This window comes from Nannobrachium achirus (genome assembly GCF_963921795.1).
Source record: "Nannobrachium achirus genome assembly, chromosome: 6".
Classification (NCBI taxonomy): Eukaryota; Metazoa; Chordata; class Actinopteri; order Myctophiformes; family Myctophidae; genus Nannobrachium; species Nannobrachium achirus.
Window position 1 is genome coordinate 39,124,680 of NC_137815.1, and position 15,228 is coordinate 39,139,907.

The following is a 15,228-nucleotide window of genomic DNA, read 5'->3' on the forward strand; positions in this document are numbered from 1 at the left end:
TCCCCCCTTGTGACACCCCTGCCAGGGAGAACCCCTCACATGCCCTCTATGATGAACTAGCAAAGATAAGGAGCACAGCATCTGTTGCTGACTTTTGACTAGTGCTCTTGCATGGACTCTGGAGCACTCGCACATGGACTACTAGGATGTGCAATGCAGAAGATTGACAGGTGCCTGTTAAGGATAACTGTATATTCACACATGCTGTCTAGAGACTGTACATACCGGATATATTCATCCAGGAACTCACTGTTGTGAAGGTCTGTTGACAGACCAAGATCCAGTGCAGATTTCTCTATATTTTATTACATTTTATCCTTGGTTTGGGCATCCACAACAAAGAATAATAACTCTAAGGACAACTTCATCATGTGAGCACCACACTGATGAACGGTAACGTTCTCTATACAGGGGCGCCAAAATGTCCCAAAATGGATATCGATGAACCGTTACTGCTGCACTGAGCAGAGACTGAAAAATAAAACTAGAAGGATATAGGTTGTTGGGTTCACAACATTCTTCAAAGACGAGAAGTCTTTGATCATATTTCAAAAGACGAATGCTCTTTGAAAAATGTTCAGTCCATCAGTACATTATTCTATCAAGTGTACATTATTGAAATAAACAGCATCTCTCTAGTCACCTCTGTTGTCCTGAAAGACATTAATTGTTAAGAACGTTTCAGTGTTAGCTCAACGTTGGGCATTTTGGACCCATACATGGAGAAATGGAGCGAACCTGTTTGGCCTAACATGGAGATTTGGAGAACACTATATATGGAGATTGTCCATCATGTCATATGGGACTGCCGTCATAGACAGTAGCCTTTGTTAGGCCGGTGTCAATGGCAACCGGGCATGGACGGCATACGTGTCAGATTGATGTCATCAATATGACATCAGACAACCTTATATATAAACAGGCTTCCCATTCAGATCTGCGGCAGAATCCAGTTGACCATCGGAAGAAGCACTACGCTAAGCATAGCACTCACTAAGCTAAGCACAGCACTCTCGATGGACCTCAGTAGAGAAATATACCCAAAGGGTTAGAACGGGCTAGGTATTGAAAGCGTCCCACAAGACATTCGTCAGAGGTTCTGCCGGATAGATACGAGCCTACGTCAGAGCCCAAGTTCAAGCTCTATTTCATTAATAATATTCTCATTCATAACAATGATAAATAAAGTAACCTAAATCAAGTGCTTTATAAACGGTTTATCTGCTTAATTACTGAGGAGAAAAGGAAGGACGGGAGAGTGAGGATGACATGCAGCAAGGGCCTCAGGTTGGATTTAACCTGAAACAGCTGCCGGAAGGACTCTAGCCTTGTTTCTGTGGAATGTGCTCTCACCAGCTGAGCCAAATGTCTTTTTCTTATTTTTTCATGTTGGTGCGTCCCAGCACAGCAAATTTGTCTAATACCCACAGGCACTCAAATGATGCAACGGATAATCAGGTCTAGATATTAAAAAATATTTATAATCTACCCTCTATGATGATGAGAACCACAGCAATGTCATCTGCAATGTTGTACGTGAGTGGTGTGATGAATGTGAGGCCGAGTTCATCAAACTGCTCTGAAAGTGATCCCAATTATGAAGTTCAACATCCTCATTGCGGTGTCAACTCGACTGCCATACACTTCAGTTAGAAGTATTATTAAAACATAAATATATGTCGTTATTGTTTTTGCTGTGGACAGCCCTTTAGCGTTACCTGTATGACTATCATATTTTATATTTTAAATATCATCTTAGAGCTGTCATCTATAACATGTAAAAAAGTATCTTAATTCATACTGTTAATTAATGTTTTCTAATTAATCTGAATCTGTACTTTCTTGTTTCACTGTCACTGCTGTTGCTATGACACCAGAAGTTCCCTCTGGGGATCAATAATAAGTCTTATAAACCCTTGAGAGTCTGTAATGACCGTCAATCATGCAACACACATCATGCTAGTCTGACACAACAATGCCTCGCCTAATTGGCCATGAGTTAGACTGAAGCTCCATCTGTCCTGACCCGACTCACCCATACAGTCCGTCCACTTAGCATGGGCAGCGACTGCCAATCAAGGGGGTGGAGGATGTTGATTTTCTGTCTCAGCACTGGAGACTTGCTTGTTTCGGAGAGTAAACGCAGAACCACTGCAGAACCCCTATAGGTTTATTGATCACCCTTGAGACTCATGCACTAATGAAGATACCACAAGCTCTTATCACAAAGATCTAGAAACAAATGCAGTATGTGAAATGTCGCGCAGTAACACAGTACATAGCACAAGGCCTGTGCCCAATGCAATGACGACCACACTGTCCTGTCTACTGACGCCTCAAGCACTACTTAATGGAAAGACCTTGAAAATGGACCTTGAACATTTGAGCTTCATACCAACAGCACTTGCATAGGGATGGAAAGATACATTATTAACTTCAGTACAGTACCACAGCCCCAGGGTTTACTGACTGACAGACGCCTGTCTGGCGCTAGCTACTCTTAACAGAGTTCTTAAATCCAATATGGGATTACTCCAAGAAGAGAGATCTAAATTAGGCCTGTATTGACTGTGATGGAGTGATTGCCAGCCCTACTGGGGTGGCCACTAGCCAGGGACTGAGACCAATGAAGACCCCACTGTACCAACAGAGGCAGTGCTTTTCCTTTGTAAAACGAATCATCCTTGACCGCTGATGTTAACTCGCACAGCAAATGCACCTGTTTTACCCAATGATAATTAGAGGATTGGAAAGGGGAAGAATAGCGGCCGGCTCCAAAAGTATGACACCTTTTGGGATTAGTCCTATTCCCCTGCTGAAAGGGACTCCATCACACAAGCACTTAAACGAAGTCATCCATCTCATAATTGTATTAAGATGTGATGGTAGGCAGCCTGAGAATTTAATAGGGATGAGGACATTGGCCGCGAGCCCAGCTCCTTGACCTCTTTGCGGCAGTCACAAGAGGTTCTCTCTATACCACCAGGAGAATGAATACATTTACAGTCTTATGGAGGCCCTGCATTACTATGCTGATAACCTTACTTTGCCCCATTCCCATCATCACATTCTTCCAGCCAGCGGAGCAGAGAGGTGACCTGAGCCACAGTGCCTTTACTGCATGGTCATTCTGGCGAGAGCAGGCGGCACCCTAACCTTGCAAAGATCTGCAATGATTGTACATGATATTAAGCAAACTGTATTCAGCAGTGTGACTTCATGAATGTTCGCTAATGATTATTTATACGATATCCCAATGCACTGTCACAACATATGTTGTTCTAGCAACAGCCTAATTGTCCTGTTATTGTTATGTTCGTTGCGCTCACTTTGACCTGGCTTGCACTTTACTTTTACATCTTCTAAATGAGTAAAATGTAAATTGGGGGACAAAAAGGACAAAATGTTGTTAGTTAAAAGCCGACAAACAAATCATTTGCTTATGAGGCTCCAGCATGATTAAAGTCAAGATATGGTGAATAATTCAGTATCTCTTTTGTAGTTCCCAGAACCAATGCATTGCATACGCTTGGAGTGTAATGTTATTTCATTTTTTTATTACTATCTACACAGATAAAAGAGATACTGTTAGGACTATCTTGGTATAAACAATGTTTTAGGTGTTATCCATGTGTAAACAGAGTTCCTGCCCCAACAGAAAAGCACCGACTCATTCATTCTGTTGAACTAATGCATTTCCCATTTCCATCTTCTTTTATCTCATGAAATATACAAATAGCACAGATTAGTGAACATGTTGCCCCACTGGGCAGATAACTCTCACACTGATCATCTTGCCTCAAACATTATATTCCTCAGACTCTGAAAACTAAGAAAGTTCAAAGTCACTTTGCATAAAGTCTAATTTCAGCGCAATGCATGAAAACCCAACAGCAGTTTAACTGGAACTATGATTTGCATATCTGTTAGCTTGCCTCTCTTTTGCTGGTGTCTCCACTCCCGACACCTAACCAGTCACTGTCTGGCTCAATCAAAGCACAATTTGCATAAGCGAGACAGCACATCTGCAGTCAGCACAGTGCACTTTGTGTAACAACGTAATTTGGCTTTTTCATGATAAGAAGCCCAGGATCACACTTAATTCATACTCTGTCGTATGATGGGTCGGCTATTTTTGGCACATGACTCCATCCTACTATGAAAATAAACCAGCCTTCAGTGTTGGGCTGCACACTCACCTCTATCCAAATGAGTCAGAGACATCATATAATGAGACCTTTAACAACATAAAACGATATACTTGATTGACCGGAGTCCCCGAGGGACAAGTTCACAACACATTGTGTTTGCTTGCATCACCCGTTTTCACAGAATGTTGCCCCAGAATAGGGACACTAGCGTGAGTGTGGTTAAGGATTAGTTGACCCAAGGGAAAGCATCAGAAGAATGTCGAGAGACATGCACTTGTCTGTGTTCTCCCAGACAGTCAGTCTCATCAGCATCACTTCAAATCCACACATTTAGTGAAGAGGTTTTCAGCATGCTTCTCCAGTCACAGGCGGAATATTAATCAGGGTCCTGGTCGCCCTCTGTCTGTATTATGCTGCTGCATATGGAATACACTTAATGAAGACACAGATCAATCTAAACAAAGGGTATTATTTATAAATGGGTACCTGCGAAGCGAGGGGACAAGGAGCATGGCTAGTGATGATAAACACCACCACACTGGTTTTGCTCATTAATCAGCCTATATTAACTGCATATCCCATCATAGTGGGAAGGTGTGTAGCAGGGTATAGGCCTATCCATTTCAAAGACGATTGAGAACTCCCGCTCTCTGTCCTTACACATGCAATTAACTTTATTAGTTGTACAGTGGGAGTGCTATGTTGTATGCTTGGTCCACCATAGGATATACTTGTTGATTTATTTTCAATAGCTTTTTTTCTAACAGGTTAATAAATCCTTCTTGATCTATTTAGGGTTTTTGTGAGACTCATCTTCAGTTGTATGGGGTGGTAGCTGCTGGTGGCCAATAAAAGTGTGTTTTTATCTGTCTCCTTAGGTTGTACTTCTCTTAACCGACCGTCTAAAAAGTGTACCTTTTCTATTTAGTCTACAGTGAAATCAAAACTCAACGGTGTGAAAAAATCCTTCAATTCATTATTAGCCTGGTAAATACAGAGCACACCATCAATATAATATTTCTATGGATTCTATGGATTGGAAACAAAAGCCTTCTTAAAGTAACTCATGTATAGATGTGAATAATGTACCCCCTGATGATAAATAATTATGAAAACAAAAGATTATCTATAAAAAAGTAACAAAACCTCCAAACCGAAGTTGAACTCATAACTGCAGTTGTCCCAATTCTGTCAAATGAATTTAAAGGCCTCAAGATTAACTTCATGTGGTAGGTTAGCCACATCTATGGTTAATGAAATAGCATCATCTGGAATATAATTAAGATCAGAGATCTTATTTATAAAGTGTTGAATCTTTAATATAAGACTTTATGGTGGTCTGTAAACAGGAATTTATTAAGAAATCATTCACTTCTGTCATCGGCAAAGAGTCTGAGCCACTACAGCACAGTCTGGGGATTCATTAATTACTTATTGACAAACATATTCTAGGAAGGAAGAGGGTAAAATATAACTTGAGTGGGATGTTTACTCTATAAAAAGTTTAATTTAGATTCAACCCCTGGAAATCAGTCGGGTTAGACATAAATTTCATATCAGACGTAGGTTTGAAGTTTATCTGCATCTTGGACACAGATGGCACCTCCCTTGTGAGCAAGTTTGATTACCACATCTTTAGAATTCATTAGCTGTGTCACTGCTGTTCTCTCTTTAATAGATCATTTCTGGGACATGAGGACGTTTAGTAGTGATTTTCATTATGTCCTTTCCTACTATCCGCCAAAATGTATAAACCACATGAACCCTAGTGTCCCTATTCTGGGGTGAACATCCTGCCATTTTAGCAGATCTACACGTTCACTTGTAGATTTAGGCAAAGATACATATATTTGGTGTAGAGGGGGGAAAAGTTAGCCTCGTACCCGCCCAGATTACGGAAGTTGGTTGTTTACTAGGCTAGGGAAAAGTAGGGGCCTAGTATTAGAGCTCTGGGGGACCCCAGTCAATTAATTATATAGAACCATTAGACAAATTGCGGCAAAACCGTCGCTAAGACCAAAAGGGAGTTCTAATTGCAGTCTAATTGTTATGGGAAAACAAGTGTTTCAGCTTAATTTGAACAAAACAAATGAAAAAACAATCTACTTTCAAGTCAATAGCATTGATTACTCTTTTCAGGAGAGATGACAGGCCCTTAGACAAAAGGTTAATTTGGTCGTTCTGTATACAGAATATTGCTTATCATGTTGTAGACAGGCTGCGAATTCGAAGGACACCGTCCTGTTCTTGGTGTGACCGCCTCCCACACACCTGCAGTATCTGCTGCGTTCTATTAGAAAAAGGTTGTTCACTGCTGCTGTTGCAATCGCTGACGAGAGTCAAGTCCCTGTCAGATATGAGTCTTCTCTGTCAGACCAACCCCGGCGGTGGTGAGGAGCTGCTGAAGGCTGACGTGCACTGGCTGCTTTGTGCGTAACAGTCTTCTGGAGAAGGTAGTGTGTAGGCCTAATCTTTTATAGTCCTCTATGTTGCGTCTATGCCTTTTCAGTTTAGTATTTAACAATCTCGCTTTGTAACGACGCACAGAATATTTTATGGAACGATCAACAATGGAATCAAGTCTTTGCAAGTCTTCCGTTTCAGAGTCTGTTCTTGGTTTAAAATATTTAAATAAACATTTGAATTAGTGTGGTTACCCAGACTATAGCACTTGTCTGACTTTCTTTCCATCTTTCCGGATAAACGTTATTTTTCCACGCTACTCCTCCCACAGTTTTGGTGGCACGCACTTGGACCATTATGCCAAATTGACCGGCTGCTAAGAGATATGTTAAATCTTAATAAATGCGAGTTTAATTTATATATTAATTTATTACTACATTTTATCCATTAACTTGAATGGGAAAATGCAAAAATTTAACTTTTCCCAAATATGGAGATGAGAGACATCATAGATGTCTGACATCATAGACCACATGAGATGACACAGTATATCTATATATGGGCTTTCCAAGATATGGGCTTAATATTGATGACATCAGGGATCTCCATATATGGGCATAAAAGGGACAAGGACAGAATGGTTGGCACCACTCAAATAGGGACAAGAACTGACAGATGAAAGGGACAAATGGTAAGATGGAATACATTTCCCAGCAGATTCCACACTTGCAATTTCCCAGAATTGCATCTTTCTAGTTGTAACTTTTCTCACATCTAGTCATTGGCATTGCCAATTCCTCCTGTGTTTTATAGAACCCCAACCAAATGAAGTAAGTAAGTTGGTCGGACAGGCTTGTCGTCGGTATCTGCCGAAAACATGGGAGTCTATCCCCGTCACAACGTGCTAGATAGACCCCGGGGAGATGGATTGCTGAGGTGCGCCAAACCTACCATCAGCTCCCAGTACTGCACGACTTGCCACTACTCATAAGCCTTTTTCTTTTTACCTGACAGTCCTCCCAATCTTAGGGTGGACACTGAAACCACAAGGCCACTGAGATGGTATATGCATTGAGTAACGTGTAAGAAAACATTCCACAGCACCGATAGCCTTTTGAGCTGCTACACAATGATTTTTGTTTCTTCCTCCAGTGTATCCAATGTTAAATCGTTAAAAAGGCAGCAAACCATTTCCATTTCAATAGCTACTGTAAAAAGGATAGGAGAGAAAACAGCTCTCTCTGTGCCAAAAGGCTTGAAGTAGAGAACAGTTAAAACACCCCAAAAAACATTCACTCTGACAAAACATTCAATACAAACTGAGTCTTAGAAAAACAACGCATAGCTGCAGATGGAAACAAATGCAGACTCACTCTCCCAATCTTCCGCCGTAACCTGAAGACTCACCTCTTCAGACTCCACCTCAGCCCTTAGCACTTGGCCTAGATATGACCACCATGTAGACATACATTGGTCCCATTTGTTCCCATGTTTTTTGTTACTTAGGCTTGTTTTTCTTGACCATAAAAATGTAATTTAGATGGTGTGTTATTTAGACAGATGCTAGTGGGTATATTGTTTATTTGATATCCTATCAATGTACAGCTTATTATTTTGATAGCACATTGTTTAGACTGATGCTATGTTCTTGGTTTACCTGTGAATCGTGATCCTAGTTTACTGAGGCACTACACTGTCTCTCTGTACAATGAGTTTACCATGCTTATTCACCCTGTATAAGAGTGTTTGCTAAATGCCTAAATTGTAAAATTGTTAGCCAACAGATCATTTCAAAAGTTACAATTAGTTCACTTCTTTCAAATGAAATATCCCAAGATATGACTGGAATGTGTATCTCTTGCAACTACATTCATAACTTTTCCCCAAAACAACTTAGCATAAAAACAAAAGATAAAAACATAAAACAACTATCACTTTAATGCGATGGGATCAGTCAGGATCAGGCCCTGGAATGTCATCATTTTAGGGGCAAGGCCACTTGGCCTTTTGTGTTGTCCATATTTTTGGGCACAAAGGCCAAATGCCAGGGCAGGAAGGCCATCAAATAAAACAAGATGTTAGTCCATTGTAATAATTCAATTTAAAGATTAAGGATTATGACAAGAAAGAGACACTGGTGTCTACATATTGACAAGAAATAGACACTGGTGTCTACATATTGACAAGAGAGACACTGGTGTCTACATATTGACAAGAGAGGAGAAAGTGGTTCTACAGTCATCTGGGGCATTATGGCCACTGTGGTCTCAGGGCATGCAATTTGTTTGAGTAGCACAAGGCCAAACTGAGGGGCAATGATGACCATGGCCTTCATGGCCTCCCTGAAATTCCTGCCCTGGTCAGGATATATTCCTATTTGATTGTTACCATATTCCACTAATGATTACGTTTCTTCTATTCAATGTCTTCATCATCCATATCTTTATGTATTTCAATTGAGATGGTTTATTTTTTCTCTCCTTATATTCAGAATTGTGTCTTCTAATAGGCTAAATGCATACAGACGGTAGGACAGATTGGCAGACAACTCATGGTATGGTTAGGTTTTATATAAAGTTTTTTACTGATTAGGTGCTTGGTCTACCTACGTTATTTCTTTTTTCTAGATTGATTCCATGCATTTGATGTATTGATGTTGATGTATTGACCTTGCTTATTGTATTGATGTATTACCTTGCTTATTGTAAATCGCTCTGGATTAAGAGCGTCTGCTAAATGCCTAAATTGTAAATTGATCCGAGTTAATGGCATGAACCCAAAGTCAAACAAATAAAGGGTCAGGTAAGATGCTAGGATACCAGGTAAACCTAAAAGAATTGCTCATAATGCCACCATTAGGCGAATTTGAAAATGGAGGTGCACAATATTAGCTGAATTATGTGAGCAAGTAACCAAGATACATTATATCTGCATTGTATAACTAGCATCCATCAAAATAGGCGCCAATCAGGGATTCAGGGAATGTGCGCTGGAGGTGAGGTGGAGTCTGAAGAGGTGAGTTTTCAGAATGTGGCAGAAGATAAGATAATTGCAAGATAGTTTATTGCAACTAGAAGGGAGCTCTCTCTTTTCTAACAGATGGAAGCCTGCAATGCAATTCATTCGAAAAAGCAAAGGAGCACGTGTTTTTCAGTGTGGGATAAAAAAGAAATACACGTGTGTGTGTATACCGTATATCTATATATATACAGTACACAGTATATATTGGTTTTATGTTTTTATTTTGAGATAGGGTCACACTAAGTATTAGCTCACTCAAAGCTGAGTTGGTGATAATGAGTTTGTTTTGAGCCTCACCTTCCAGAAGACAGTAATGATAGGAAACGCAGGAGCTCAAAACTGATGTGGGGGAGCTGGGGGAGCTGACACGTACAACAAGACTGAAACTGCTGTTTTATTTTGATATATTTGCCCAGGGTTCTCCTCATTACCCAACACACTGGCGTGTGAACAGTCAATTTGCATTCACGGGAGAGGGAGGCATCAAAAGCCTGTGAACAGGTTCTTGCTGCATGACTCTGTGAAGGAAGATACACCAGAGCAGATGAGGCACAACCAGGCTGAAGCCTTCTGCCATGACGCAAGTCAATCTCTCTCTTGCAGAGAGAGATAAGACATCATTAATGTGTTTTCAGTGGCAGAGGATTCAGGCCCTGCTCTGTGTGTTTGGGCCCCTGACATTTTTAATAGATCCATGTTTCAATAATTTAGCCATCCGTCTGAGTTCCGAGAGCATCCCTGACAGCCTGCCTCTCGGTCTGAATGACTCCTCTTCCCCTCCAACAGTAATGCTATGCAACTGCATAATGAATGTCTCTCTAGAATTATCGTTATGGTCCATAAGTTCCGTAATAGAAGTCAGAAAGTAAAATCAATTTTGATAATGGCGTCTATTGGCATTATTTAAAAGCTTGATGAAAATCCTGACCAAAGCAAACCACAGCAGTTGAAATTTGGCATTACAGTGTCCCCTCCCGTACCCACATTGTGCCCCTTCACCAAACTGAGTACCCCCACATACACATTACACACACAAACAGTCAGCCACACCTCCAAGTTCCTCCTGCACACTACGTTTGCCAAATATGCTTTTATAGCTCTGTTTTGAAAGCACTGTACAGGAATGCAAATGTAAAATGCGCCACTCAGTAACTTATCATCAATGGCAGAAACATCGGCCACAATCAGCCTTTCTCCGAACATAAAACCACACATTGTACAGTATAACATATGAAAACCAAGAAAGCCTTGAGATGGTTTATGCTCCTTGCCCTTGATGTAAATAGGCACACCATCTGGATTTGTTTTATACAGAACAAAAAATAACCTGTTCGGTTCAAAACGGCACGCAGCTTACAGCAGTGAGGCTTAACACATGACATTTTACAGTGGCGCGGACAGGGTTGCCTCGCAGCAGTGGCTAAATTAAAAACGCCAATGAGATTGAGGAGGGCATCAGAGAGACCGAGGGTGAAGATCACTCACACAGGCGATGCGGGACAGGCCTGGCGGCTGACAATTCGTTAAGAGAACGGGGCACTGGAGGAGTTGTGTGTGTGTGTGTGTGTGTGTGTGTGTGTGTGTGTGTGTGTGTGTGTGTGTGTGTGTGTGTGTGTGTGTGTGTGTGTGTGTGTGTGCAGGTACTCACTGGCTTGCATGAGCTGTCCCTGACGTCCAAACACCTGGGAGAAAGTGGCATGGCTGCAGGTGAGCATGTTCTCCATAGCCGACCCACTGGCACACGCTGAGGAGAGGTGTAGTTGAGGGAAGGTCAGAAACACTGCGTCACGTCAGGATAGAAAGAGAAGAGGGAGAGAGAGAGAGAGAAACAGCAAGAAAGAGGTGAAAGACGAATGGCTGAGAAAGCAGAGGAAAAGAAGAGAAAGAGGGAGGGGGGCTTGCCTTCAGTTGTAGAAGGTGCTGTGTGTGATTTGTCCTGAAGCGTAGAGCACGGTGGCAACCGCTGTCTCCTGGACCGGTCGGTCCTGCTGCTGCTGCTGCTGCTTCTGCTGCCGCCGAGGAGGAAAAACAGACCCTCACTGCTCACACCAGGAGGAGCAGCGCCGCTCACTGCACAGATAATGAGAGGGGGTGTGACTGCCTGCCTGCTCGCCCGTCTGTGCGTGTCTATGTGCGCGCGCATGTGGTAAAGTTATCCGGATCCCTTGTATGTGAATGTGTTTTTGAGTGCGTGCGTGCGTGAGTGCGTTGTGAGAGAGTGGCAGGAGGAGGAATAGAGGAGCCGTAACCACGGCTTCTCCACCAGTGCTCTGATCTTGTGCTATGTCTGTAGACTCTGTACTGGGGCTGACAGTCTTCTGCAGCTGCAGGCAAAGAGGAGAGAGGAGGGGGAGAGAGCAAGAGAGAGAGGAAATCCTGGTATCGAAGGCAGGTAAAAGTTACCTCCTCCCTCCTTCCCTGGCTCCCCTGTGTGAATCAGGCAGCACCGTCTATCCTCTGGGGCAACAGAATGAGAAGGGGACTGAAGAGAGTCTCTCCTCTCCCCCCTGCCTCATCCCCTCTCTCCACAGCCCCCCAGTTTGCCGTGCCTCAGCAGGAACATCTCTCTATCTCCCTTGCTCTCCCTGCTTTCCCCTTTCACATCTCTAACCCCCCCCCCCCCTCCCCATGCAAATCCCCCCCGATCCATCTGAAAGCCCAAGCTGCTGCCAGGAAACAGATTCCAGCAACTTCAGGCTCTTCATCTTTTCCCCCCACAGTGCTCGAGAAATTGCGGATGCGAACGTGAGGAGTGTGTGTGTGTGTGTGTGTGTGTGTGTGTGTGTGTGTGTGTGTGTGTGTGTGTGTGTGTGTGTGTGTGTGTGTGTGTGTGTGTGTGTGTGTGTGTGTGTGTGTGTGTGTGCGCGCGCGAGAAAAACTAGGACTACTTCGGCAATTGGTTGCCAGACACTTCATCTTGAAACTAAATTGCAGAAAACTGCTGAGCATAAACTGAAAATAAGTCTTAGTTGACTGAAAAATAACTCTGGTGAACTTATGATAGTTGGCTCTGGAACATGCATGGCGATTGTCTCCACGTGAGAGGATGGGTGTACCGGTGGCATGTTTGAGTCCTTGATGTGATATAGGTTAACGTGTATGTATCAGGGTGTTGTAATGAATGGTTAGAGTGTCAGGGGTTGAAAAGAGTATATTGTAATGGCTGTAAATATAAACCCCCTCAGGATTTGAAGGCACAGGAGGCTGTATTGTACCCATTGTGCCACTGTTGGCATGGAGACGTGCATTCTGGACAATGCTATGACACAGTTATTTCAACACCCTCAGATCTCACTCTGTCATGATCACATTCAGGCCATCTACTAGTAGGCACTCTTAAAAACCTAACCTCTCTGAACTGTGCACTGTACACATATACACTCCTCCATCTAACAGACTTCCCTTTAGGCAAAAACTTTCCCAGGAAACCCATTGTCATGGAGCCATCTCGTTACACGGCCATGCCGGTAGGCCTTGCACACCGGGGACTTGACCACAGCATTCACATCCTCCTGTTTTGAAAGGAAATGGCAGGACACTCAAGAGCCTCTAGTCTGTTAGGGGGTGTGGGATTCTCTGGTTCAGGCAGGTGGTGCATAGTACTGCAGGTCAAAGGATTGTGATGTGTAAGATCGGACTACAATGCTGCAATCAGAACACTAAAAGTATGTTGTCTCTTTACAGAAACGATTACATCCCCTCTCAGTGTCCAACTTCAGGTTTACTGCCATTCTCTTTGAACAGGAAGTGGGGGGCACAAATGCACGCATGCTGTCATATGTGAACAGCAGTCATCCTCTCCCACAGAGTTTCCTGAGTTTTTGTGAGTGGTGCAAACCGCTCCATAGATTTCACTTTGTGTTGTGTGTATTAGTACAGATCTCCATGTATGGATAGCCAAAATGTATTGGTATGGATCTCCATGTATGGAGACCTGTGCTCATACACATAAAGGACAGAACGGGCTATACAATCATTATAAGCAAGCATTTTCTCAAATGTTCAGAAACACGCAATAAATAAATAGCAAAAGGTTTCGACAGGTTGTGAGCTTGTAGAACGTCCGTTTGCTATTTTCATGGGACAACGTCATACGATGTGCATGTAAAGGTTTTAAGTGTAAAATAGGTCTTAAAGGAGTAGTTCAACCAAAACATTACTTATTTTCTATCAATTACACACCCCACGAAACCTTGAAATCATGGTGATTTTTTGTTCATCCTCACATTCCTGAGTGAATAATTTGATGACTATCGGAGTCTCCGGTACACACTGACCAGCCACCCGGCCATCCAATGATTGGCTCAGGAATGCCACAAGATAAAAATATCCATGATTTAAAGGCTTTGTGGGACGGGTGTGTAATTGATACTAAAATTGTATTTGTTTTGGGTGGACTACTCCTTTAAGTGGTTGATCTAAGAGGCTGCAAAAGCTTTGTGGTCTTCAACAACTCATATCTGCCTTTCTCATGTCCATGGAGTTTATTTCATCCAGTCCAGGCATAGGGCTGCATAGAATTGTTTTTTTATGAATGCGGCTGAGGCACCGTACACAGCAATCAAGCGAGAGTGCAGTGATATTTCATTCTGACAGCTCAAGTATGGCGCAGCAGGCCTCTTCCCACACATGCGCATGTGTAGTTGTGTACACACACACACACACACACACACACACACACTGAAGAACACCCATAAACAACAGGCAACCCACGGGGGAACCATAAACTATACCATCATGGCGCCAGGGGCAGATACACATTTCACCATCCTACTGAATAAAGAAAAGAGCCATCCCTGTGCATCAACTCCGGCCCACACATTTCACTTAATTCCTCATCGCTAGCCCGATCTGTCAAGCTAACGGCCCATGCACCTTTCCACTGTGACTAATGCCTAATGAGAAGTTCTAGTCCACAAGGCATTCCAATTCTTTTGATAGTTTGTTTTAGTGCTGGGAGCGTGATACTCCTGCACATCGCCTGCAGAGTGGGTTTGATGGCCAATTAATGTCCCCGCTTGACAGATGGGGGTGCCGGCCAAATCTGATCCCAGCCAATGCAGAGGCCAGGTGAGGACTTACGACATCCATAGTGACGAATACATGCACCATCATCGAAAATAGAATTGTAAGGCTTTGAACGATCAGTGCTCCTCCAATATGCTTTAAATTCTCAGTCTCAAAGTGCAATATGAGAGAGATCCTATTTATAGGTAGGAATTTTTTGCTGTTTGGACATTTTTGTACGGACCCCAGGAAGACAGCGACCACTTTGTGGAAGCTAATGGGGATCCTAATAAAGAATAAAGAGGGCTTACTCAGGGCAGTAGCACCAATGGCCTTTGCACGAATGACATGGGCATATTTATATTGATCCCATGTTAATATCAACTATGTTATATGTCTATACCGATATCTGTGTAAGCCATCATTGACTTACACACTCCAACCTTCCAAAAGACATTCACACCATCTAAGATTTACCATTTAAAGCCTGTGCTTAGTTGACAAGTGCCCCCCAGAACCCAATACCAAATCTCTTCACCAAAAGTAGCTGATCTACAAGCTCAAAGCGTTGTTGGCTCGTAGATCTGCTATTTTTTGGCAAACATTTGGCCCATTATGAAATGCCCAGAAACCAGTGATCGAGTTA

General features: G+C 42.7%; 1 pseudogene across 1 annotated transcript in view; it reads right to left on the minus strand.

Annotated features, from left to right (window-relative positions):
* Positions 1–11,299, minus strand: part of LOC308287674 (kazrin-like) — a 197,688-nt pseudogene extending 186,389 nt beyond the window's left edge. Inside the window, exon 1 of the transcript XR_013963348.1 lies at positions 11,224–11,299. The product of XR_013963348.1 is annotated as a kazrin-like (transcript). The remainder of the gene's footprint in view (positions 1–11,223) is intronic.
* Between the last annotated feature and the right edge of the window lie 3,929 nt (positions 11,300–15,228).